Source organism: Zalophus californianus, chromosome 12, assembly GCF_009762305.2.
Source record: "Zalophus californianus isolate mZalCal1 chromosome 12, mZalCal1.pri.v2, whole genome shotgun sequence".
NCBI lineage: Eukaryota > Metazoa > Chordata > Mammalia > Carnivora > Otariidae > Zalophus > Zalophus californianus.
Window position 1 is genome coordinate 66,297,710 of NC_045606.1, and position 25,996 is coordinate 66,323,705.

General features: G+C 42.0%; 1 protein-coding gene across 6 annotated transcripts in view; it reads right to left on the reverse strand.

The window, feature by feature from the left end:
• The window catches only part of ELMO1 (engulfment and cell motility 1), a 553,802-nt gene that overhangs the window by 514,885 nt on the left and 12,921 nt on the right, over positions 1-25,996 (reverse strand). For 2 of the 6 annotated variants that reach the window (XM_027573068.2, XM_027573075.2), the window contains exon 1: positions 7,961-8,344. The exons of 1 other annotated variant lie outside the window; for it this stretch is intronic. The gene's annotated coding sequence lies outside the window, so the exon portion shown is untranslated. Of the gene's footprint in view, positions 1-5,078; positions 5,251-7,783; positions 8,345-25,996 lie in introns of those variants that run through there. 3 more of the 6 variants (XM_027573074.2, XM_027573070.2, XM_027573069.2) reach the window with 3 other exon arrangements.

Below are 25,996 nucleotides of genomic sequence, written 5' to 3' on the forward strand. Positions count from 1 at the left end.
GATTTAGGAGCTGATATGACAAGTTCCTTTGTTTTTAAAGACTTTTCATTATTAGGAAAGCTGCATGGAGGTTTGTGTGTGTGTGTGTGTGTGTATCTTTCTCTCTCACACATACATACACATATGCTTACTAGTAAGTGTATGAAAGAATCAGTCCCCTTCCCCCAAATCTGAATTTTTGAGTACTCCGTCACTTCCCACAGAGTGACCCAGTGTTGGACGAACGAGGGCACAGGGTCTACTCTAAAAATGCTATGAAAATGGTGAGGCAGGGCAAGGGGGGAAGGTGGTCAGGAGTCAAGAAAAAACCAGCCTTACTGAGTGTTATTGGAATTCACTCTTCACTCAGCCAAAAATACGCAATCTAACCAAAGTCCTTCCACCAGCTCTACCTCCCAAACCACATGCCTTTTCAGGGCCATGGGCAAAACCAGCTGTGGCTCTGTATTTGGATTAAATAGCCTGAAAACAGGAAAAAAAAATATTATTTTGAAATGCATTACGCTTCGAAATTAAGGGTAATTGTGTGTAGCAGCCTGGAAAATATAGCTCATCCAGTACTGCTCAGCCACAGAACCCCACAGCACAAAATGCTGGCTCTCTAAATGCAATTTCAAACTTAAAAAAAAAAAAAAAGGCACAAAGGGCGGAAGGAAGGGTGGAGGGTTGCTCTAGGGCTGTGACTTAGAAGAAGGCTGCTGGCCTTGGGGAGACAGAGCCAGTATGCCAGGCGGAGGGATTTCTAGGTTGCTTAAGCCACTAGATGCTGCTCTACTCTGTTACTGCAGCCAGACACCGAAGGTAAACAAAAGGTCGACAGATAATTACATAAGAAAATAAATGTGGCAAGATTAGGACAGAAATCTAACGGCTAGAGCAGGAAAGGACTTCACATAGAGACCCACCTGAAAGCGCTTCCCCTGACCAGTACAACGTCCTGGTCACACTAATGGAATATCAATATCTATTACGACCCAACTAGCCAAGGTCCATTGTACAAGCAAAGGAGGAGCCACTTCACCCTGTTCACTCATTCGCACGCAGACACTGCCTTAATCTGGTGATGGAGGCCTCTGAAGGAGCCAGACTGAGCTTCGTGAACTACCTCCCTCATTTCATTTATCATATTCCCACTACGTAGACATTATGGTTAATGCAGCACCCAGTGGCTGGGATTCTAGACCTTTGTGGAAACTGAAACATAAAATCACTAGCTATAGGTCTCTTCGGCCACAGCATACCAGGAAAAAACATACGGGAAATTCAAACACAGCTGAGCTGGGTTAGGAAGACAATGGTAATACAGGAGGGAAGGAAGCTCCAGAGGAAATCCAAAGATCTAGAGGAAATTAAAGAACATGTATGAGAATATACAACATTAGGGTTTAAGGATTAAGCAGTAAAGAGAAAACTGGGGCACTTAATATTGCTGTCAAGTCTAGCCTGTCTGACAGCACACCATTAGTCTTAACTTATGTAAGAAAACAAAACAATGGCTGGGGTGGGGGGGTTGCTGGGAGGGGGGGAGCTGCCCCAGAGGGGACCACAGGCATTTTTTGGTTATCACAACTGGGTGTTGCTACTGGCATCTTGAGGGTAGAAGCCGAAAAAGCTAGTGTTTCCTACAATGCACCAGCCAGCCCCCTCGACATAGAATTATCCAGTCCCAAACGTCAAGAGCGCTGAGGTTGAGGCTGCCAGAAACAAAGGGTCAGCACAGAAGGGGCAATAGCCTGCAAGTAGAAAATGAACAGAATCAGTAGCCTCGGCATCGCCCAAGAGAGAAACCACCCCGGTTAAAGACTCCAGTCTTTGGTTCCCTTCATTGGTATTAATCTATGGGCCCAGAGAAACAGCAAAAGTTAAGACTCTGTTATATGTACTCCCTACCCCCTACTTGGTCCCTTCCCACCACCAATTGGTTCCATGCTTTTGCTTTCACCATGACTCATCCATGGGGGGGGGGGCGGGGCAGAGTGTTTGCTAAAGAATAAGTGTCTATTCGCCTTGGAAAACACTGATCTCATTTTTGATTAATGAATTCCATTCTGGCTCATATGCTTCAATATCATAAGCTTAGGTGATGGACATGCTGTCCCCAAGAGAAGGATCCTCTAACTCTCTCCAGGCTAAGAAGTTTAGCTGTGGAGTGAGATACCCAAAAAGAGGCACCAACTCGGCCAAACTTGGCCTCAGTGGCAGAAGACACCTCCCTGGGAGCCATGGCAACCCAGGGCATTTCTACCAGCATACAGGTGTGAAGGGCTCCCTGGATGCCCTACAGCACAGCTCAATACAGGGGTCCTGGCCTCAGACCAGGCTAGTGGAGGAGAATCAACAAGGGCAGAAAATAACCAGTACCAGCATCATGGTGCCTGGGAAAGGAACAGCAGGGGGAAAAGAGTCGGAAAAGCTGGGTGTGGGCTCAGATATACTAACTATCCCTGAGACATTTCAGTCCTCCAAGCCACATCTATAAAATGGGATAATAACACTCTACTGCCTGTTCTCCAGGAAGAAAGGTGTCAGCTGTCAAGGCAGGAAGGGAAATATCACATGGATCCTGTGACTTCCAAGATCTCTGGGGCGATGCTCCGTCAGGGCTTACAGAAACATGGTGCCTTCCAACCACTACTCACAACCCACCAGACACACAGCAGTCCTGGAGTCCAGCAAGTAGTAAACGTTTTCTAACTGAGGAAAGTTCTGTTCCCTGAATTAACCGTGAGAACTAAAATAGCCAAAACTATAGCCTCAATTCCTAAAATTGAGGTTCCAATAATAATCTTGCTCAGATTCTGGAAACCAGTGTTTGTGGGGGCCTAGAACACCGACTGAGAATTGTCATCTCCTTCTATTTATACATGTGACTAAGCTCTCCACTCAGTGCTACACCAGGTTGCTGCTGTGGTTAATTCTGTTTGATGAGCCAGCATTCCTTCTCCCACACAGATTCCTACTGGATACTTCACTGTTACTCCACCTTAGGCCAGTGACAGAACTCTGCTCAAACTGTACCTGCACTTATCCTGGGAAAGTGTGGAAAACACAGTTAACTTAATCCTGGATCCTAACAGTGTTCTTCGGGCTTCAGCGCTGGCTCTCATAAATGAGTTCTAATAGTTAACACTCAGACAACCTAAGTCATCGGGGGGATTGCAAACTGCAACACGTGTGTAGGATGCACGCAGGCGTGGCTTTGCTGCACCTGGTAACGTGGTGCTAGGCCTAGTCAAAGGTTGTCATGGCAGCCACACTCTGTTGCCTGGATGGTTGGTCTTCAACATCCTTGTTTTGGACAGAGCTAAAGTTCTCATCCTTTCTCTTCCTTGGCTGCTCCGTCGCAAGCCCAAGTCACCTAAAATGTTTTATCTACTTATGTACATGACAGTGGCTGCCCCCAGAAAACGTGACTACTGTCTTTGCAAACGTCCGAAAGTGATTAAAACAGGCATATGGAGAATACTGAGTGTAAACAATGAAAAGTTGAGCAGAGTCAAGTTCCAAAGACCTGAAAAGCTTAAAGACCTCCAAAGCTCTAAACTAAAACTTAGCCAGAAAAGAGTACATTGTGTCATTTTATTCTTAGTAAGATTGAAGAGTTATTTCGGATGAATCTGCTGCCTCTCCATGCCGCTAGGTGACAAACATACCACCTGGATTTCCAGTTTTGCCAATATGGCGGCATCATGACCTGGCGCACCATCAAGTTCTATCAGCAGCAGCATTTTAAAAGTTAAGTCCATGGCTGACGCTTTTACTGCATCTAATTGAACATTTGTAAATAGCAGCTCTTGCAGGAGATTAAACCAACAGCACTTTGTAAGAGGTGGGAGCAGCTAAATATTCCTTAAAGTACGGTCTTGTGAACCACTTTCATCAGAATCCCTAGCAAACTGGTTGAAAATGTAGATTCCTAGGGCCTCCAGAATTATTAAAACACTTTTTTTTTTACCACATTAAGCAATACATTTGACCTTAAGATTCAGTGTCTGTTTTGTGAAACGCCCTATTTTTCCATTGTACTTTCTTCCACTTCATGTTTTAAACTGCTGGTTTGGACCTGATAAATTGATACTCCAATCTACTCCTGGATTGCAAGCCTAAACTTCAAAAACACCAGACTAGTTAACAAGAAGGAAGCAGAAGCGGAGTTGTGTAATTAGCGGCAAACACTTGAGGCTTTGTGATGCCGAGAGCATTTAGTAATTACCCACCTTTTCCCAATTCAACAGAATGAAGGTCTGAAAAACCAAGCTACCCACTTGGATGGTTTCAAGCATTAAAAAGTGGTTGCAGGTTTCAGTTACAAACCTTAAGGGTACGCATTGTCTTAGATCAGGACAGGAAATGTCTTCCATAGGAATGATTAGCTGTAAACTAAACCTTCACTGTTAAGAAAGATGATAAGGTAAGCAAAGTGTGCACTCCGTAGAGCCCCTTGGCACGGCCCCAGCCACATCCTCTCTGCAAGGACTTCAAAGCACTCCCTTCCTCCGCTTCTCCCCACCCGTTCACACCAAACACCCAAAGGGGGTAAATTACATTAAAACACTTAAGTATTGTCCTATCTCAATACTGTAATTTTATAAATGCTTATGATTTAGAAGCACTATAAAAGCCTCTCATCTGTTATCTCTCTTATTTTTCTTCTCCTAGACATTTCTCTTCTCCCCTGCATCTGCCACCCAGTTTCTTTCTGCCGCCCTGTCCTTCCTCCCTTACCCCTTCTCCCCCTCTGCCTTCACCTCCATCTTCTGGGAGGCAAGCGAGATAGAGTGGCTATCTCTGACTTTACTCCATGCATAGTAATGCTCTTTTTTCTAGGGGAGTATTTCTTTGGCTAAAGCAACGCATGTTTTGAAAAGACTTTCTCCAAGGAGTATGATAAACAAATACCAGATCTGAAGTGGTTATGCGCTATCAGTAAGTTGTACTGGTTTTCCACTCTCCCAAGGAACCACCTTTCTGTTCCTTTCTTCAGGCTGAAATTCTGAGTCGGCTCAAGCACAAAAGGGTCTGCAAGAGGAGCGGCTGGGCATGGTGGGAAGGACAAAGGAAAAAAAAAAGCCTATTACCTGGGTTCAGTTGCCGCTGATGCTGCAATATTTTCCCGGTATGTTTCCCATAATATGCATCTCTTATTCAGTCCATCAGCAAGTATTTATTGAGCACCTATTCTGCTGGTAATCAGTCTAGGTTCTGGACCTAGACACAAGACAAGGTCCCTGCCCTCATGGAACTTCCGTCCTAATGGGGGAAACACACATAATCAAATAAACAAATGAATATATAATGCCAGGGGGTAATAAGTGCTAAGGGGGAAAACTGAGTAACTTAAGAGGACCAGAGAAGGGCTGGTTGCTATTTTACAAGAGGTAATCAGGAAAGGCTTCCTGTAAGCTGAGAACTAGGTGGAGACCTGAAGTGAGCAAGGCAGTGAGCCATCTGGATGTGTTGGGAAAAGTTCTTTGTGCCAAAGGAGTAACTTGTGCAAAGGCCCTGGGGAGAGAAGTTGGTGAAAAAGAAGAATGTAAGGTGGTCAAAATGGCTGCAATTAAAAGCAAGAGAGGCACCGGGGTAACTCACTTTGTCAAGCATCTATTGGTTTCGACTCAGGTCATGATCTCAGGGTTGTGGGATGGAGCCCCGCCTCGGGCTCTCCACTCAGTGCAGAGTCTGTTTGAGATTCTCTCTCTCCCTCTCTCTCTCTCTCTCTCTGCCCCTCCCTCCTGCACTCTCTAAAATAAATCAATCTTAAAAAAAAAAGGCAGAAAGATAAGACATAGGAGTGGAGGTGGAGATAAGACCATTAATAACACCACCCACCCTGTAGCCCAATACCTGCTCCTGGATTCCACAAGACCCAGGCCTGGGCCTGCTTGGCAACCTCCTTTGCCCTGATATCTACCAAGCTTCTTCCCCAGTTCCCTTCTCTCCTGACCCCCAACCCCCCCACCCTCCACCCCCACCCCCTGCAGAGTTCCAACACTCCAGGTCATTCCCTCACAATTTCCCAATTAGACAACCAGTCCATCTAATTTAAAAAAGAAAAAAAATCTGAGTAATAAATGAAGTAGGAAAAAAGGCAACATTTAACCACAGCCCTCAAGAGAGAGGAAATGTACCATAGTAAAGAGCAGAGGTTCAGAAGGGCAACTGTGGGGGGGGGGGGAAAAAAGCCTGCCACATGACAGCAGGAGATCTGGGCTTCTGAGGTTCTGTAAACTGGGGGAGGATAATCCTTGAAATAACCTTGGGAAGTAGGTACGGACGGGAGATATGAAAAAACCTGACCTGGAGAGGCCCTTAATAGTAGCTGCGGCCAGCCTTTCTGATCTAAAAGTGAACCTGAGCGGGGTTATGTCCCTCTAGCTCCCAAAGTTAACCCTCAAAGAGTTAATGCATAAGTACAGATCATTAATTACTTTTATTTTATAAACAAACAAAAACCTAAATTCTTCCATTGCCCCACCCCCTCTACCCACCCCCAAGTCAGGGGCAGCGCTAAACCGGGAGCCTGCCTCCTCTGCCTATTGAAGCAGAAACCCTTATCTTAGCTTCTCTGAAATGTTGAATATGAGGAATTAGTGTTAGCAGGACCATGGTGCGAGGCACAGGGCATCACAAAATACTCTCAGTGAGTCCCAGGAGCTGTCCAGAGGCCCCCGGGGCCAGGTCACCGGGGGAGGCCAAGCCCTGCAGCTTTAGGTCAACGCAGGTCCGACCGCCAACAACCTCTGCCCGGAGCTGCCAACTTCAAACGGCCCCCAAGCGGGAGAGGGTCACATGGTGGGAAGTCCCTAGCTCTGGAGCCCCTCGCGGTCACACACAAACACACACACACACGCACTCGCTCACACGCTCGCCGCCCTCGCGCGCGCCCGCGACACAACACGGACTTCCCAACCCCAAACACACGCGCGCACCCCCGGGCCAGCTGACTTCTGTATTTCCTCTTCCTCAAAGCTATTCTTGCGATCTCCGCCGCCGCTCGCAGCTCGGATTCCAGGACCCCCAGAGCTCCACTGACCCCTTCTCGGAAGGCGTGCCGTGTGTCCCCCCTTCCATGCCGGGATCTCCCATCGAAGCCTCCCTCCCCCGACGTCGTTCCCGGTCCCAGCCGGGGACCCCAATAGGTCTCCAGGAGGCGGTTATTTACTATCTCCCCCGAGGGTCCCAGCCGCCCCAACCGCTCGCTCCTGCCCCTCTGGGCCCTCCATCCCTCTAGCCCATCGCTGTCCCCTCCCAGGAGCGCGCTGGCCAAGGGATTCCCTCCCATCTGCCAGTGCCGGAGAAAAGCCAGAGTCGGAGCCGCCAGTCCCTTCTCCGGCGCAGCCTCTCGGGTCTCCAACCCCCGAATCCCACACTCTCCGGTCCCCAGTCCCCCGGCGTCAACAGCACTGTCCTCCGGCAGCCCCCACCAGCCGGCCCCGGCCAAATCCTCTCCGCGGGTTCCGGGGCCCGGGGCCCTGCGCTCCATCTCCCGCGCCCGCTCGCTCCGCTCCCACTCCCACACCCGCCGCGGGGCTCTGCCCGGACTTCCCCAACTGCGGAGCGCCCGGGAGCGCCCGCAGCCCTCGCCCCGCAGAGCGCCGCGGCCACCCCCGCTCCAGCCGCGGCGCCCCCAGGGAGGAAACAAAAGTGTCTCCGCGGCGCCCGGAGTTCCCCCCCACCCCCGCGAGCAGGGCGCTTCCTCCGGTGCCCCAGCCCCGGCTCCCTCCCCGGCCGCGCCGAGGTCAGCGAGTCGGGGAGCGGCGCCAGCCCAGGAAACTTTACGAACCTGCCCGGGGTCGCAGGACAGCGGCGGTGGTGGCGAGGGTTCTCCGCGACCAGAGCTCTGGCGACCCGTGACGACTGAAGGGGGGCCAGAGGCTCTGTCCCCCAGCTCAGGGCCGCGGCGGTGTGGGTGGCTCTGCCTCTATCCCGTGCCCATCCTCGCCCGCGCACACGCACTTACACTGGGGATCCGCCGGCTGCTGCGCCGCCGGCTGCCGCTGCTCTCACTTCCTCTTCCTTCCTCCTGCTGGCCAGAGACACATTTTGCATCTGCAAGGCATCCCGAGATCAACCGCGAACTCTCCTCCCGAGCGGACGCTGCGGAGTGGCCGCCGCCGCCCCCGGCACCTGCGCCGGGACACGCGTGGTTGGCGCTTTCACCTCCCGCCCGCACGCTGGAGCCTGCCTACTGCACTTTGCCTGCGGGGCGGTGGCGGGGCGGGGGGAGAGGGTGCCCTCGACTTTTTGAAGTCCCCCGACTTAAAAAGAAGGAAAATGTCAAACACCGTGCACGCCTCAGATCGGCTATAAATAATATGTGTGCAGAGCATGACTTCTCGGATGAGCTCACACGCGGCGCTTTGCAGGCACTAATTAACTCCGTCACCGTCATAGCGCCACCTCCGGGAGGCCGAGAGCGCGTGGCATCTTTTTATATGCTTTCATTTTTGGCAGCTGGTTTGGAATTTCGAGGGGAAACTTTGGTGGGTTGTTTTAAAGCTACTTTTAAAAAGGCTGATGTGTTTGTTCTGCCGCTCTGCCTCTACCCTTGAGCAGCTTGGCGAAAATAACAGAACCCTTCCTCCCTCTTACAGTCACCTATGCATTTACACGGTTTATTTCTAATTGCCGGGGACTCCCTAACTTGGCATAACTTTGCATAAAGCAAGACTTTCTACCCCCAGTTTGGTATTTGGAGTACACGATTTAATGCAACCTACTTCAGTGATTTTCAAAGTAAAAATAAAAAACTAACTCCCAGCGTAGCTACCAGGAGGGAAATAACAGTCGTTGGAAGGTTGCAGGAGATACACCTGTCCTCTCCCAAATCAGAAATATCTACATTGGCTCTGCGGGAAAAGACAAAGGCGGTTACTAATGCATTCCCTCCAAACAGGCAAAGGAGATAAATCTGGAGCAGGGAGGCACTGGAATCTAAGGTAGAAGGCAAAACTCCTCTTTAAATTGCAGTCCCACCCCCTCCCCCAAGATTTAAATTTTAACCCTGTGCTGGCTGTTCATTAGCAGCCAAGAGCCCCAAGCAACTCTTGAACACTTTAAATGTGGCTAGTCCTGAGATGTTCTGTAAGTGTAGAATGGACACAGGACTCAGTGTGAAAAACAGAAGGTAAAATAGCTTGTTAATAATTTTTATGTTGATGACATCATTTCAACAAATGATATTAGTTTAAGATATGATGAGTCAGTTGGGTTATTGTATTGGGTTAAAATGTAAATATATATAATTTAAAATATTTTCACTAGTTTCTTTTTACATTTAAAAAAAATGTTTTAAGATTCCATTTCTTTAAGTGGTCTCTACACCCAACATGGGGCTCAAACTCACAACCAGGAGATCAAGAGTCCCATGCTCCACCAACTGAGCCAACCAGGCTTTTTACATTTTTAATGTGACTAATAGAAAAATAAGATTACACATATGGCTCTCATTAGTGGCTCACACTAGTGGCTTATATTTCTAATGAAAAGCCCTGATCTGACCTCTTATTATATGCATAACCTCTGGAGGCAATATTAGTAGCAGGAAGACTTGGGTCCAGACCATTTTAAGCCAATAACTTAGAACAGCATGATTCCAGAAAAGTAATTTACCTTCTCTATTTCTTCATCTGTAAAATGATGATATAATAACAGTAAACAGGGTAACTATCAAAATGAAGTAATTTAATAAGCAGTCAGTAAATGGAGCCTTTACTAAATGATGCTCTGAGGCACTTGTAATGATAACTAAGAATTTGATCCACAACTTCTTAGCTAAGGCATATAAAGATTTTAACTATAGTGCAGACATTGTGAGCACTCGGTAAATGTTAGCTGTCGTAATTGTTCCAAGAGTAAATAAGGAACTCTGTGTCTCCTCTTGCAAAGCAATTAGACAAATCCACCTCCTTATAACCTTTGGTCCCAGCTCTGCCCTCTGCAGTTAACATGGAGTAAGTCACATCCTTCCTCCAAGAGATAACCTTAGAGATAGATCTTTGAAGACAGACATCGAATCCCATCTAAACATTCTCTCCTGAGGATTAAATGTTCTCGGTTACTCTAACTCCTTTTCGTATCCTATGGTTTCAAATCTCTCTCCTCTCAGCCATCTTTCCCTTGAAGGATGCCAGTCTCGGCTTTTTAAAAAAAAATTAGTTGTCACATAAATTAATTAACCATTAAAAACAATTAATACAGCCTGAGGTCTTGTCAGTTCTTTCTCAAATGCATCTATCTCACTGCTGATCCAATGACAAAGCAAAGACTGGAAATTCTTTGCTATGTTACTGTTAGGCCATGTCTGTGCTTATGGGATTGATATCTGGGACCAAAGCCCCTGGTCCACCTTCTGGAAGTCTTTTCAGATTTGAAGCAGGCACCCAGTTTCTCCCCACATCCACAGATTAGGTAAGAATACTAGGGTTCTGGATGACACCCACTAATGGGCTCTCTCTGCCATGCTGAGGATCAGATTCTTTGGGTTCACTAGTTCCTCTTATTTTTCTTCCTTTTCCTTCCCCCGCACCCTGCCCACCTTACTTATATTCCACAAATGCTATAGGGTGAGACCCTTTTCTTAACCTCCAATTTTTTTCCTGTTAAGCACTGGGTCTAAGGGTCTGTCTGAGGTTTCTTCTTTAGTCATCCAGATTCTAACTCGTCCATTAACTTTATCTATGGCCTACAGTATTAGGAGATAAAATGTCCCCTTCCTTCTATCTAGAACCTATTTTTAAATTATTGTTATGTTAATCCCCATACATTACATTATTAGTTTTTGATGTAGTGTTCCATGATTCATTGTTTTCGTATAACACCGAGTGCAGTATGTGCCCTCCTTAATACCCATCACTGGGCTAACCCATCCCCCCAACCCCTCCCCTCTAGAACCTTCAGTTTGTTTCTCAGAGTCCATAGTCTCTCATGGTTCGTCTCCCCCTCCAATTCCCCCTCCTCCCTTCCGCAGGAAGAATGAAGGGAGGGAAATGGAAGCTGTATTTCTAATCACTCTTCCTAATAAGGGGCAGGGTCCTGGCAAACCCTCTTAGAGAATAGCTCACACTCTGGATTTGTCCATTTCTTATGGTGTCATTTCACTTCACCCTTTATCCTTTGTGCTTTTTCCGTAGGAGTTGAGCTTCAGGTTAATCATTTTTGGTAGAGTGATATGGGCACTCGACACTGCATCACACTGGTATATGCATTGTCAGTCTGTGCCACTCATGGTGGTACTAACTTTAACCACTTGGGAAGTGTCACCACAACTAGATCACTCCAGTGAAAAAGTGCATTTTCCCTGTATAATTAATAAGAAATCTGCCCTAGTGGGGCGCCTGGGTGGCGCAGTTGGTTGGGCTTCTGACTCTTGGTTTCGGCTCAGGTGGTGATCTCAGGGTCATGGGATTGAGCCCCACATCGGGCTCCGTGTTCAGCACAGAGTCTACTTGAGATTCTCTCCCCCCCCCTCTGACCCTCCCGCTTGACGTGCTCACTCTCCCTCATTCTTTCTCTCTCTCTCTCTCTACCTCAAATAAATAAATAAATAAATAAATAAATAAATAAATAAATCATAAAAAAAAGACATGTGTGGGGATACTTTGCACTACGTGAATATCCTATTCCACAACGCTCTTTTACCCAGTGGTTTTAGCATCTTCTGATAATTCTCCCCACTTACCGTTTGATTCCAGCTTGCTTCCTATTTACTTTAGTTTGTTTCCCTAGTTCTGAATTCCAGTAACCATATCTTACTTCTCTCCCACCTCCAGGCCCCCTGGAATTGCCTCCCTTCCCCCTACTCTCACCTGGCTTTGGACCTCTCTTTTTAAGTTCTCTTTTAGAATGAACTCGTATCTCCAATCCTATTGTCTTTCATTGTTTTTGCTCCAGTCTTTCTCCCTACAACCAGGAAAGTACTGTCTCCTTCAAGGGTGAGAGGATTTGGGGACACACATTGGGCTAAAAGGTCTTATTTCCATCTGGACATGCCCTTTGCTATATCAGCACTACATACTTTCTGGAAGATTGCAGAGGGCTCCTAGCAGGGCATTGGGAGAAAATATCACAGTGTATTTTGTCATGAAAGAATCCCAAGAAAAACAAAGAAATTGTTTCTTGTTTGCTTTCTGCTATTGGAGATAATTTCAACTTCATGTCTTACCAATTAGTGGAGTCAAGAGAATTTTGCTGTCAGTTTTCCTGCAGAATTTCCACACCTCAGGCTCCGTGCTCTTTCCTTCTGCATTTACAGGGCTAAGTTTTATGTGGGGCCCCAAAGAAGAACAGGGCACACATCTATGTAAAGATCACAAACCAAGAAAGGGGGGATCTGCGTATTACAAACTTGATGTCAAGTAGGTGAGACTCACATCCCTGGTGTTATAATGCTCCAATCAGCTTTCTGAAGTTTGAAGCTTTGGTAAGTTTCTTTCAAGTTTCCTCTATTTTCACCTTTGGGGTTCATTACTCTTCTATACCTTGGTTCTTTGGGCATGTATTATCCCTACTTTACTCTTTTTACTATCCCCTATAAACAAATTTATTTTTCAGCACTTCCTTGTTTTCTTCTATTCTGAGCAACAGATTCTCCCCACCTCAGGGTTAAAAATGTTCTCTTAAACCTTGAAAAGTTTTCTGGTGCCCCTTTGCAATCAATCCTTCTCTTGCACTCACCAAGCCCTAGGCAATCACTGATCTGCTCTGTGACACTAAGAAAGCTTTACCTTTTCTAGAAATACACATACATGGAATCATAGAGCATGTATTCTTTTAGGTCTTGCCCTTTTAGCATGTGTGATATTTACATCAGTAATTCCTTTCTTTTTTCTGCTGAGTGGTATTGCGCTCTACAGATTATTTATTTATTCATGTGTGGTTGGCCATTTGGATTGCTTCTGGTTTTTAGCTAGTATGAGTGAAACTGCTACAAACATTCATGTAGTCTGTATGTGAACATATATTTTCATTTCTCTTGTACCATTTATGCTTATGGCAGTGATTCCATGGATGCATAAATTTGTCAAAACTCATCAAAAACATAAACTTAAAATTAGTACATTTCGTCCTTCACTGGCTAAGCAAACTGGGGTGATCTATGTCGTGGAATATTACTTGGCAATAAAAAGGAATGAACTATTGGTTTTTATAGCAATTTGGATGAATTACCAGGGAATCATGCTGAGTGAAAAAAATCCTACCCTTAAAAGTCCACATACCATCTGATTCTATTTAAATGCCATTCCTGAAATGATAAAACTGTTGAAATGGAGAACAGATTTGTGGTTGCCAGGGGTCAGAGATGGTGGAGTGGGAAAGTGAGGGAAGCCGAGGCATATGGCTGTATAATGCCACATGAGGGATCCTTGTGGTGATAGAACTGCTCTTTATCTTGACTGTGTCAATGTCAATATTCTGGTTGTGAGGGGAGCCTGGGTGGCTCAGATGGTTAAGCGTCTGCCTTCAGCTCAGGTCATGATCCCAGGGTCCTGGGATCGAGCCCCGCATCGGGCTCTTGGCTCAGCAGGGAGCCCGCTTCTCCCTCTCCCTCTGCTCATTCTCTCTCTCTCTCTGTATCTCTGTGTCTCAAGTGAATAAATAAAATCTTGAAAAAAAATATTCTGGTTGTGATATTGCACAGTACAGTAGTACAGTATAGTATACACTACATTTTACGATAATACTAGAATACAGTATCACAATCAAGATTTTGACATCGATATAGTCAAGAACAGTTGCACAATAGTACAATATTGTGATATTTTACTATAGTTTCACCATTGGAGGAACTTGGATAAATGGTTCAAGGAATATTTCTGTATTACTTCTTACAACTATGTGTGAATGTACAACTATCTCAAAATAAAAATCTTTAATTTTTAAAAAACGTGAATTAAAAAAAAAGAAGATAGCAGGAGGGGAAGAATGAAGGGGAGTAAGTCGGAGGGGAAGACGAACCATGAGAGATGATGGACTCTGAAAAACAAACTGAGGGTTCTAGAGGGGAGGGGGGTGGGGGATGGGTTAGCCTGGTGATGGGTATTAAAGAGTGCTCCACGTTCTGCGTGGAGCACTGGGTGTTATGCACAAACAATGAATCATGGAACACTACATCAAAAACTAATGATGTAATGTATGGTGATTAACATAACAATAAAAAATTTAAAGAAAAAAAGGTGAATTTTATTGTATATAAATTATGCCTCATTAAAATGGATTTTTAAAAAGCTCTTCTTTTGGTCTATAGAACACCCAGTAGTACCCTCCAGAGACCACTCAGAATTCTCCTGAAACACTGTTCCCTTTTTGTCCAGGCATATGACACACTAATTAGACACACTGAGCCATTTTTTTCTTCCACCTTTTTCCTTACATCATCTCCAAAAATCATAATGCCATCTTCCAACTTCCCCTCCTGGGTCACCGTGTACAATTCAGGGGGTTAGCACACCTCAGCTCACCTACCAGCGTGGTCTCTCCAAAGACATATATACCTAGAGATATTTGGCTCATCTGTAGTTTTATATACATTGATTTTTTTGGATTTAGGACCCAGATTGATTGAAGTCTACTTTCAACTCTCCAAGATCCACCATGCCATCAATTTTATTTCAAGACAATGTCCCAATTTTTGCAGTTCTTTGTCAACACTCTATATTGTTTGCCCCCAAATATGACCTTATCTCTTCTTTTTTCTTCTTCTTCTTTCATTTCAAAGGAAAAAAGGGGTGGAGGGATTAAATGTGAAAAGATCATTAAAAACAGAGTAGTAATTTTACTATTAATTGCCAATTTTAAGGCTTTGAACTTGATATGGTTCTTAAGACTTACATAAAAAAAGTTTTGCTAAATATTCAGATGAAATATGGAGGCAGTACAATATTAGATCTCATATTAATACAATAGCATTTATGACCAAGAACAGTAATTACTCACTTCCAAGTATGTGGATTTGTTCCCCTAATGAGTCTAGTATTGGGGGCATGAATGGGGAAAGTAAAAGGCAAGTAGGATTCCCTATATTTTTGCCTGATGGCAAAAATCTTAAATAGCATTTTGTTTCCATGAGCAAAATGTTTTAGATGAACCTAAAGAAGGTAGGCCTACTTTTCTGGAAAATAGACTATGAATTTGATTATAAATCTGAGGTAGGTTACATGAATAACATAATTATATATCTTAAATACTCATAATTAAGTTGAAATCCTCCTTAGTTTGCATGTACACTTATGAAAATAGGAAAGTTTTATGATATTTGAGGAAAATAATCTGTGGTTTATTCCAAAAAGACTAATTATAAAGGAAACATATTTCAGCATTTTAGACAGTGGGTTAGGGGTATGTTACTTTTTTTAAGATTTTATTTATTTATTCATCTGAGAGAGAGAGAGAGAGAGCTTGAGCATGGGGAGGGGCAGTGGGGAAGGGAGAGGAAGAGGGAAAGGGAGAGAACCCCAAGCAGACTCTGTACTGACCATGGAGTCCAACACAGGGCTCCATCCCACAACCCCAACATCATGACCCGAGCCAAAACCAAGAGTAGGATGCTCAACTGACTGAGGAACCCAGGCACCCCGGGTTACTTTTAATTTAATTAAGATAAAAAGTAAAACAATCTAGTCTGAAATTCCTAATCTAGAGAGACAAGAACTAAGTCAAGGAAGGGCTTTTATTTGTGTTCAATTCACATCAACTAAAGGAAATATATTTTAAAATATCCTCATTTTAAGGATGAAACACAGACTCAAAGAGGTTAAGTGACCTGCCAAATTCATATAAAGTGGCAGATGATGATTGAAAGCAGATTTTTCAATCCAGAACCATGATCATCCATACCACACTTCTACAGCTGACTTACGGTGACTGCTGAAGACTTGGATTTGAAGGCTATCAGATGATAAATTGTGTTTGGGGAAAAGTACCTCTGCAATTATTGAAATGAAACAGAACTGGTATATTACTGTATATTACAAACCTACAGAACATGGAACTTGCTTTAACATTAGGCACAGTCATACTGGGTGCCATTTTGGATCAGGGACTATATATAAATAAGCCCTAGCCCATATTCTGTTTTACTTCATTCCTTACAAGAAGGAAAGAGAGGAATTTGACTATTTTATCTGGTGAAATTTACTCTAAATAAGGTTTGCTTTAGAAACCATCACGGAGATGACAATTCAACAAGCATTAGCAGGATGAGAGGATATATATAATTAAAGTAAAGGTGGAGGCATTCTAAACATACTGTTTTTCATCCCTCTGCTTTCATTTAAATATATTTTGAAACCATTTCAAGGTTAATAAATACAGATTTGTGTCATGACAATCACTTCATAGTATTTCATCTTATGGATTATTGTTGGATATTTAGTTTTACAATTTTTTCTCTATTATAAAGAACAGTTCAGTTAGCATCTTTGCACATACAATTTTAAACACTTTTTCTATTATTTCTTTAATAAATTCCCAGGAGTGAAATTGTTGGGTCAAAAGATGGATGTATTTTATTTGTTGCTACATATCACCAAATTGCCTTCCAGAAATACTGTATCAAAGCAATAAACTTATAACTGATCTTCCTGCTTCTATTCCCTCTCTTTTCAACCCATACTACACATTCCCAGGTTAATGTCCCCAATGAACTACTTTATTTGTGTCTAAAAACATAAAGGTTACCTATCCCTACAAATAATTCTAAACTCTAACACTCAATGCTTTCTGCTCTCAAGCTTGCCTATCTCTTACGATTTTATCTCTCTTCCTTTTCTACATAATTTCTAGGATTTAGTCAAATATGTCCACCAGACAAGCCCATTTTGGAAAAGAAAGTCCTGTATTCCTTTAATGTCAGCCTCACAAACCTTTCTAATTTATTGATATCTTCACTTATCTTTACCTATTTTCTTTCTCTGAGAAAGAAATTTTCATCCCATACTCCATTCCTTATTTTAACTTAAATGTAAATATTCAAATTTAAGCATAAAGAAAAAGTCATGTAAGTTAACCCTAGGAGATCACTGAGGAGGCTCTGTCAATAGTCCAGGAACAGACGGAGAAGGTCCCTTTCCCCTCACACTCATCCTTTTCCCTACTGCTAGATCTCCATTTCTATGAGATGGGTCTAATTATATCACTACCTTTTTTTTTCTTTTTCTTTTAAGCCTCCAATAGTTTGTCACTGTATACTAACAATAATCCAACTATGAACCATACACAGCTCTTAATAGCCACTTTTCAGATTCACCTGCGGGACAGAGGCACACATGTGTCCAGAAACTCCACACCCACCTGAACCCTCCTGTTTCCAAAGGCATCAAATGCTTTAATGCATCTCTGCCTCTGCTTTTGTCCATCCTAATGACAGAAAACAAAGACAATTGAAAAGCAAACCATTAGTGAGGAAAATATTTGGAAATATTTGTTACAAATATGATAATGGATTATGATTCTTGATATACAATGAACTCAAACACATCATTAAAATGCTAGCGCGCCAAAAAGCAAATGAACAAGGGATATTAAAAGATTATTCACAAAAGGGAAAATGCAGGTGGCAATGGAATACTAATGGAATTTAAGTAAAGAACTCAAAGAATTCAAAAACTATGAGTAACTGTTTTATTCATCGAACTAATAAATATATATATATATATTTTAAAAATGACTATGGTAGTCTAGAGTTTAGTGAGACAGACACACCTATATGTTCCTTGAAGAAGTAGAAATTGCTGCAGTCTTTCTGGAAAATCATTTAAAAAGAGCCCTAAATATGTCCCTGTCTTTTGATCCAGAAGCATCACTCACTCTGGCGATGTTTTTAATTTTTTTATTTTGAAGTAGGCTCCAAGCCCAGCGTGAAGTCCAAAGCAGGGCTTAAGCTCACAACACTCAGATCAAGACCTGAGCTAAGATCTAGAGTGAGATGCTTCGCCGACTGAGCCACTCAGGCACTCCCACTCACTCTGGTATTGTATACTTAAAATAATTAGAGAAAAAGACAAACATGGTTGGCACTAAAGTGTTTATCCCAAGTCATCTTATAAGCTACAACAATCAAAAATTGCCCTGAACTCAAATGGTCAAAAAAGGGTAATGCTTAAATAGGTTGCTGTTTATCCATATACTGGAATATTAAACACTCGTCAAAATGACCTGTATATATGAAGAATTTTTAATGATGTTGAAAATTAAATAATGTGGCAGGAAACATGACATATCACTGAATGAAAAAAGAGACAGACTTTTATATGTACATTATATTTGTATCTATGTACAGTATCAATTGTATAAATGCATACCCAGAAATAACAGTGCTCCCTGAGAATGAATTATGTGTTTGTTGTACTTCTTTTCTTTGCAATTTAAACAGTGGGCAACATATTTCCTTTAAAATTTGCAAAAATTAAACAAAAACCACCTATATTACACCTTTGCAATGCAGTCTTTCACACTATTCACTACTCTTTTTTTCTGTTCTCACAACCACCTTGCTTTGGCGTCTATCACTCCTGTGGCACTTCGCAAGTAAGCCAAGGAACTCATTTTCTTCCTGATGATCAAAAATTCCTCAGAAGCTTGAACTGCCTCTTTTGCAATGCTACGTGCTTTGAAAAACTCAAAACCATTTGTGAGATGACTAAATGCATGGATGACTGCATGACTGTGTGCCTTAAACATTTCTTAGAGTTGAGTTGTGTCTCTTTGCTCTCTGAATGAGTACAGCAGCTATTGGTTTGGAGAGCCAAGTGGGTTCTGTTTTAAGGGGGCATTCATCCTGTGCAGGCTCACTCTCCATCTGTCTCTTCTTTACATGTACACATTTGGGGATCTCTTTAGACAATGTGTGAGACTCAACATTTCTACCTGGATGTTGCCTTAACCACTGATGGGATATGGGTTCTGGTTAGTCAAATGTTTGGAGAACCTACTTTATTTTAAAACATACCTAGAAATTATTGCTATAAGCACATTTTCATAAATCCCATAAATAAAGGACATACTACTTCTACTCAGACACTTCCTTTATGAATGTTTGGGGCATATTGTTAGAGACCTTTAGAATATTAAATCTTAAATATTCCAGATTTAGTGGGACATTGATGGCATTTCCTAAATCTCTTTCCTGCTTGCATTAAAAAGGTGTGTGTGGGGGGGGGGTAGAGGGATCACATCAAAAGCCTCCATCATTTATTCTCACCAGCAGAATTCTCTAAATTACTGCTGAGGATTATTTAACAAAAGCATTCATCTTGTTACCAAAATTATGAGTGAACTGAGAAAGACCATTTTTCTGTAAATGAGGATGACTTAGATTCTGGTTTTTATCCTATGTCATTAATACCTTCTCTTTTATCTCCAACTCTTGTTTTGCAAAGTTTAGGAATGCATACTCTGAAGTCAAAACTTGGGTTCCAATCCAGCCTGTACCACTTTCTAAGTCTCTGGTCTGATGTAATCTCTTAACTCTCTAAGACTTGGACTCCTCATCTATAAGATGGGATAATCAGAGCCCCTGCTTCATAGGGCTGTTATGAGTGCTGAATAAAATCATATATTTTATTTGGGCAAGTTTCAATTGTTCCTAAGATGTCAGCTATTATTTATTTAGCTGTGCAGGATAGAACAGAAACTAACAAAACAAGTGCTATGATTAACAGAGACTTCTCTCTACTCACACCATTTATTATAAATATTACTATTTGATTCTTCTTATATTTTGAGTAGTCTTGGAAAGAAGTATTGTAATGTGTCCAAAAACCTATGTCTTGTATATGTTGTGGAGATAGGCAGAAAGTAATTTCTCTGCTCTCCTTCACAGCAAAATTTCTCAAAGCTACTCCCCGCATCATCTCTCCTTCCTCACTTAGACCCCCTCTACAATCCATTCCAATCTAACTTCTGTTCCTGACACCCCATCGAAACTGCTTTGGACAAGGCCACCAACCAGCTGGGCTGGATCAGCTCGGAAGGAAACCCGTCCTCATTTATTCCACTCCCAGCAGCATTCCACACACTGGGCTGTTCGCTCCTTCTCAAGTACTTTCCTTTCGTTTTCCTTCAAATAACACTCCTCAACATTACTGGCCCCTTCTTCTCAAGCTCCTTTGTTAGCTTTCCCTCTTCCATCTGACCTCCAAACATTTGGTTGCCTCAGGACTTGGCCTGAGTCCTATTCCAGGTCCTTCCAAAGTAATCCATTCCTAGCCCATAGCCTTAAATACTATGTATATGAGAATATCTTTCAAACTAAATCTCTGAGCCAGACATTTCTCATGAACCGCAAGCTCATAAATCCACCTGCCTGTTTGATTCTTTCACTTCAAACATACTGTGTCTAAAACCCAATTGTTCCAACACCCCTCGCCCCACCTTCTTCCCAACTTCAGTAAAATGGCACTCCTATCCACCCAAAACATGTCTCATGCCAATTTACTTCCCCAGTGAAGAATTTTCATTTCTTTTAAAAATAAAAATGAGGTAATGTCACTTCCCTATTTAAAACTCTTGAATGGTAACTCATGACTAATGGATTTAATCAAAATTTCCCACTGACTGCTGGGCCATCACAACCTGGGTCCCTCTGCCTAAGTGACAGCTCATGCCACCCTTCTCCCTTGTGGGGGATTCTCACCCTCTGCTTGAGACATGCTAAACTTTTCTTTTCCTTGAACAGAGAGAGATTGTGTCTTCCTTAGGACTTTTGCATCTGCTCTCTTCTCTGCCTGGAAGGCAGTTGCCCAGTTTCTACATGTCTAGCTCCTTCTTGTACTTTGGACCGTGGCCTTAGTTTGCCCTCCAATAGGTCTGCCTTGACTACCTATATAAAGTAGACCCCCCCCCCCAACACACACACACTTCATGAATATCATTCCATCTATTTTGATCATGGTTCTGTCAAAACTAATCGTTATCTTATTAGATAAGCTCTGGAGCTCCATGAAGACAGTACCATGTCATAGTTCATTACCTGTTCAATGTTATATCCTGGGAGTCTGGGAGAGGGCCTCACACACAACTCTCCATAAATTGGGTTTATGAAGGAGATACAGGTCCTGCGCTACTTGATAAACATTCTAATGACTGTACAATGGGAAATGGAAACCCATAGCTGGAGGAGAAGCTTCATCAAGGAGGTGATATCTGAATTCAGATGAGTATAAATATGCTGGGGGAAAAGGATACTTGCGCCAAGTAAACAGTATGAGCAAAGGCCTGGGGGTATGAAAAAGTGTGCCACGTTTACATTGTTAGCTCAAACAGGTTTTCTGAAGAAAATAAAATTAATGCAGATCACAGAACTTGGGGGAAGAAAAGTCAAGACCTAAATAATATCAGATGATGGAAAGAGTTTTAAATTTAAGGAGAAAATGCAATTTTACAACTATGGCTCGTTTAAGCTACTGGTAATTAAAAGCATATATAGTAACAAACACCACCTGGGTTTTGCAGGTGTGAGTAAACTTTTAAAAAAAAATACGGAGGAAGGAATCATTTGGAATGGCTCAAGATGCAACTAAAGAAATCTGAGGCTGTGCATTTCTTGCCTTTTGATCCATAAGGAGAATGAACATGGTGATGGCAACAATCATCCGGCAGAACAATCTAACTTACATCATTGCATTTCACTTGAATGTGACAAACATATAACCAGGCCCTGGGCTGGGTAGTGGGAATGAAAAAAGAAATAATCTTGGGCTTGAAAGAGATCACTATCTAATGAAAGTACATGAGTAGTTGCCATTCTAGGATTTAAAGAAAAGAAGAACTCTCTCTGCAACCTCAGTGCAAATGTTGTGCAAATGATGTTTGATGTGCAAATCATTGTTTAAAGGGATTCAGGTCATTTTTTTCCAAAAATACAACTGGAAGTTTGCACTAAGCCCATTTTCTCAGGGGATGTTTAATTGATTCTGCACATAAGGACAGCTTTGATGGTGAATTGCACAGAGCAAACAAACGTGGCTCAGGGAAACTGGTTGGAAAATGCCAATGAATTTCTTTTCATTTATATATGTGAGACATCTCTTGTAAAAAAAACAATTTTGATGTTTAAAATTAATATATGTTTATTTTAGAAAACTGTGAAAATTGAAAAAATTATCCTACCATGTTACATATAGATTTTCATAGACATTTTTAAAACTAAAACTAGGATCACATCATAATATGTCTGCACTTATCTTCATTGATTTGAAGGTTACATATTGTGTGTTTTGTGTTGCTGTTGGCTATCTTTAAGGTTTTTTTTAAAATAAACATGAAAAAACTGTAATCTTCTTACATCAAAATCAAGAATGAAAAACAATCCTCTGCGTCTTCCTTATATGAAATGTGGAATTTAAGAACCTTTTTTTTCTACCATAATCACCCTAATTCCTAGATTGTGTAACAATTTGAAGTTTTTGATTAAGATTTGGAGAATTAAATTATTCTTTTGTCGTAGAAATCTTCTTTTTCAAAAATTATTTTAGAATTGCATTTGGTACTGTAACTAAATTTTCAACAGTTATTTGAACTAAGTGGTGCCTGTCATTATTGGCTGACTTTAAATCTACAATCTTGAGTTCTTTATTTCAGTTTCTCTTTTAAAAAAAGGTAAAGAGCTAATAACATATTTTCATATAAACGTTTCACTCTGGAAATGTTTTTATGTTGACCTCACACTGCGAGAAAACAACCTTGCATATGATAAAATTCTTACATTTCAATTTTCTGCCTCAAAACTCTGCCAATATTTTGTCTTTAGCATTTTAGCATAGTCTTTAGAAGAAAAGGCTAAGGACAACCTGATTTTTATCTTTTGCACATAACTCACTTTCCAATTTATAGACTTATTTTTTTATTTTCTTGTAGTTCTTGTAAAGCAAGTATTTTGTCAGTATGTATCTAAGTTTCTAGAAATGTGGTAAACCCAATTGAGTTGAATTCCCCAGTATTTTCTGGTCTTTGAAAGTATTCAACATTTATGTCTGATTCTTGCTCTTGTTTTGCCCTTCAATTTTTCTTCAGGTACACCAAATAATTATTCTGTTGACTCTATTTTCTGTCCTAGACACTTATCTCCTTTCTTGTCATTTTTTTTTAATTTCTTAATTCTCTTTCTCTGTTCTCCTGAAGAGTTTCTTAATCTTGCTATCTCTATCACTGATTTGATTTTCTGAATTAGCAGTCTTGTTTTTTCCCAGTAATTGTTGTGGTTCTGCGTTCTGCTGTTACTACATTTTTAGTTTTCTTGAATACCTTCCTTATCTTATACAGTTCCCTTTGCATCTCAGGCTCTTCTATTTCTGTTTTTTTTTTTTTTTTCCTGCTTCTTTTTCATGAAGGATAGATATGTCTTCTTTAATCCTGCTGAGGTTGACAGTTTTTAACAATTTCCTTCAGTTTCTGAAATAAAGTCATTTCAGAGGTTTATTTTTCCTCTGGAGTTCTCAACATCTTGTTTTGGCATTCTTTATCCCTTGGTAATACCCTTTTTCCCCCCACAGGCTTATTTTGTTTCTGTTTTTGTTTTGCTTGCCTATTCATCCCAGAGGAAGAAAAATCCATACAGCCCTCCTTTGGATTTTAATAGCCAGGGCATAAACTGTGCAAGACGAAGGCAAGCACTTCCCACCTTAGGCAAATTGGCATTCAGTTAATGAGCCACTGATTGTATTTTTCTCTCCAATTCCATCAGCTTTAGTGCTAGAGAGCATTCTTTCCAAATTCCAGTAATAGGCTGGTAGAAAGTCTTGGTTTTAAATGTGGTTGAATGTCTCCCTTCTCCTGACATCTTCATCTGTATTTTATTTTTGGAAGTTAGGATGAGCCATTTGGGACCAATAACCCGATGTCATTTTTTTTTCTCCTCCGTGAAAGTAATTTCCTGCAGGTCCATTTCTCCAAGTCTCTGAACTTCTATTGAGTGATAAGAGCTTCTGCTATTGATGTACTAGGTTGGATTTCCACCTCGTGATAGAGAGAAAATCTTCTCGCTCTCATCAGCAGTCCTAAACCACCCTTTTCCTTCATAGTGTGACAAGTTAATGGTCAATAATAAAGCATAGAGCGTCCTCCTGCAGTATTTTTCTTAGGACTCAGATAGGGCAAATCACCAGGGCAAGGATGATGATGGTTCCCTGGGAATAGAAGCAGTTTATTCATATCCAGTGTGAAACCCTTCTTTATGGGTTTGAATTTATAGGTAGCCCGACCTTTCAGTACTGGAGTTCCACATTGGAATGGAAGTCACCAAGTGAGAAATGCTTGGTTTACTACTTGGGTAAACTGAATCTATGCAAGGGCCATTTGTATTAACTGTGTCTTCTATTTTCAGTATTCTGATGCTTTGACATCTGGGGCCTGGCTGACCCTGGAGGAACTATCATTCCCAGGGTTAGCCAATGCCTAGAGAGAGTAAGCAACTGGCCCCTGAGCATGCCTTTCAAATGCAAACCAACCAATCCAGGGCCCTTATCCCCACCCCCACCTCCTTCCTCTGGCTTTCACACTTCGGGCCACTATCCACTTGCCCTAATCACCCCAGGACTAGGTACTAGACAAATAGGGACAGACCCTATGCCCCGGAACCCACTAAACTTATCCAAACTAGCCAATCCTAAACCTTCTCATCATGCCAGGCCCATGCCTTCCTACGGAAATCACAATAAAGGCTCTGGCTCACCGTTTTCCCCTCTCCCTCTGCCTCCTGACTGACCCTGGCGCTTCCCTATGTAGCCCTCCGTGGCATGGCGTGGCATGATCCTCCTCTGGGGATCTAAAGTTATAACAAACGATCTTTTCAGGGGCAGTTGTCTTCTGATCTGGTGGCCTTACCATACTTAAATAATAATAATAAAACCTATATTTTACAGCACTTTTAAATGGCAGAATTAAAATCATTTTAATCTAGTATTTCATGTTGATCTGTCAAAGTTGAGGAGGTAGAGGAAGAAAGTAATTTGATATAGAAATCACAGAAGTCTGGTGCAGGGTTGGAAAGAGAAGGATAAAGAAGGCCTCAGAGCTACCTTTCACTTCATGGACACTTAAACCTCCAATCAGTGCTCATGATATGAATGTCCTTCCTAAAGCAAGTAGGTTGCCAGGAGGTTAGTGAGCATTCTGCACCTTATCTAAACAGCGGGAAACCAGTGGTAGTAGTGTGCAGAAGGTACCGTCCCCATTCACTGGTGCAGAGGTGCATGCCAACCACACTGCTGTACGGGGCTGGTCTCCCCATGGGTTTCAACTCGCTGTTTTTCCACATACTTCATTCTGTTCACTGAGTTTCCGTCTCTAACCTTTCTAGTCTGACATGAAACACAGTATTTCTTTTGTTCCCATTTAATTCTTTATTTTTCACAAATTGAATTTTCCCAAGTGCTTAAATTAATGTGTGGCTTTAAGAAGTAATTATTTCTTTTTCCTTCCAGTGTCAGTGGCATTGACAGGGAACCTAGCTCTGCTCCAGCAAATGACGAGGCTTGTTAACACTTTGGTTAGGCAGAGAGAGGACACAGGGCTGATTCCTTGAAGGTCACTAATAAACAAAGGCTATTTTAGTTCCCTTGCTGTTAAATGTTTATTTTTTCTTTCAACCAACTCCTGTATTTCTCTGAGCTCTTGGTGAATTTCATGATAAAATTCTTTATAAAATTTTTAAACCATTATTAAAGAATTTTGTACCTAAATTATCTTTAAAAAATAAAGTACAAGTGTGATTAGAAGTTAATTGTGGTCCTATTGACTTTTTAAAACTAATTATATACACACATTCAAACAATGAATATTAATTGAGTGTCCACTCTTTGTAGGGCACTGTTCTAGGTACTAGATGTGCATCAGTGAACAAAACTGAATTCCTTGTATCATAATTTAAATTTAAGATAATTTCACCATAGTATTGGCCAAACGCATATAGAAGCAATATTGCCAAAAATATAAATATAGAGACAAAAATCAAAATACCCAATCTTTTCTAACTAGTTTGATCTGAAAAGGGTGGTCTGGG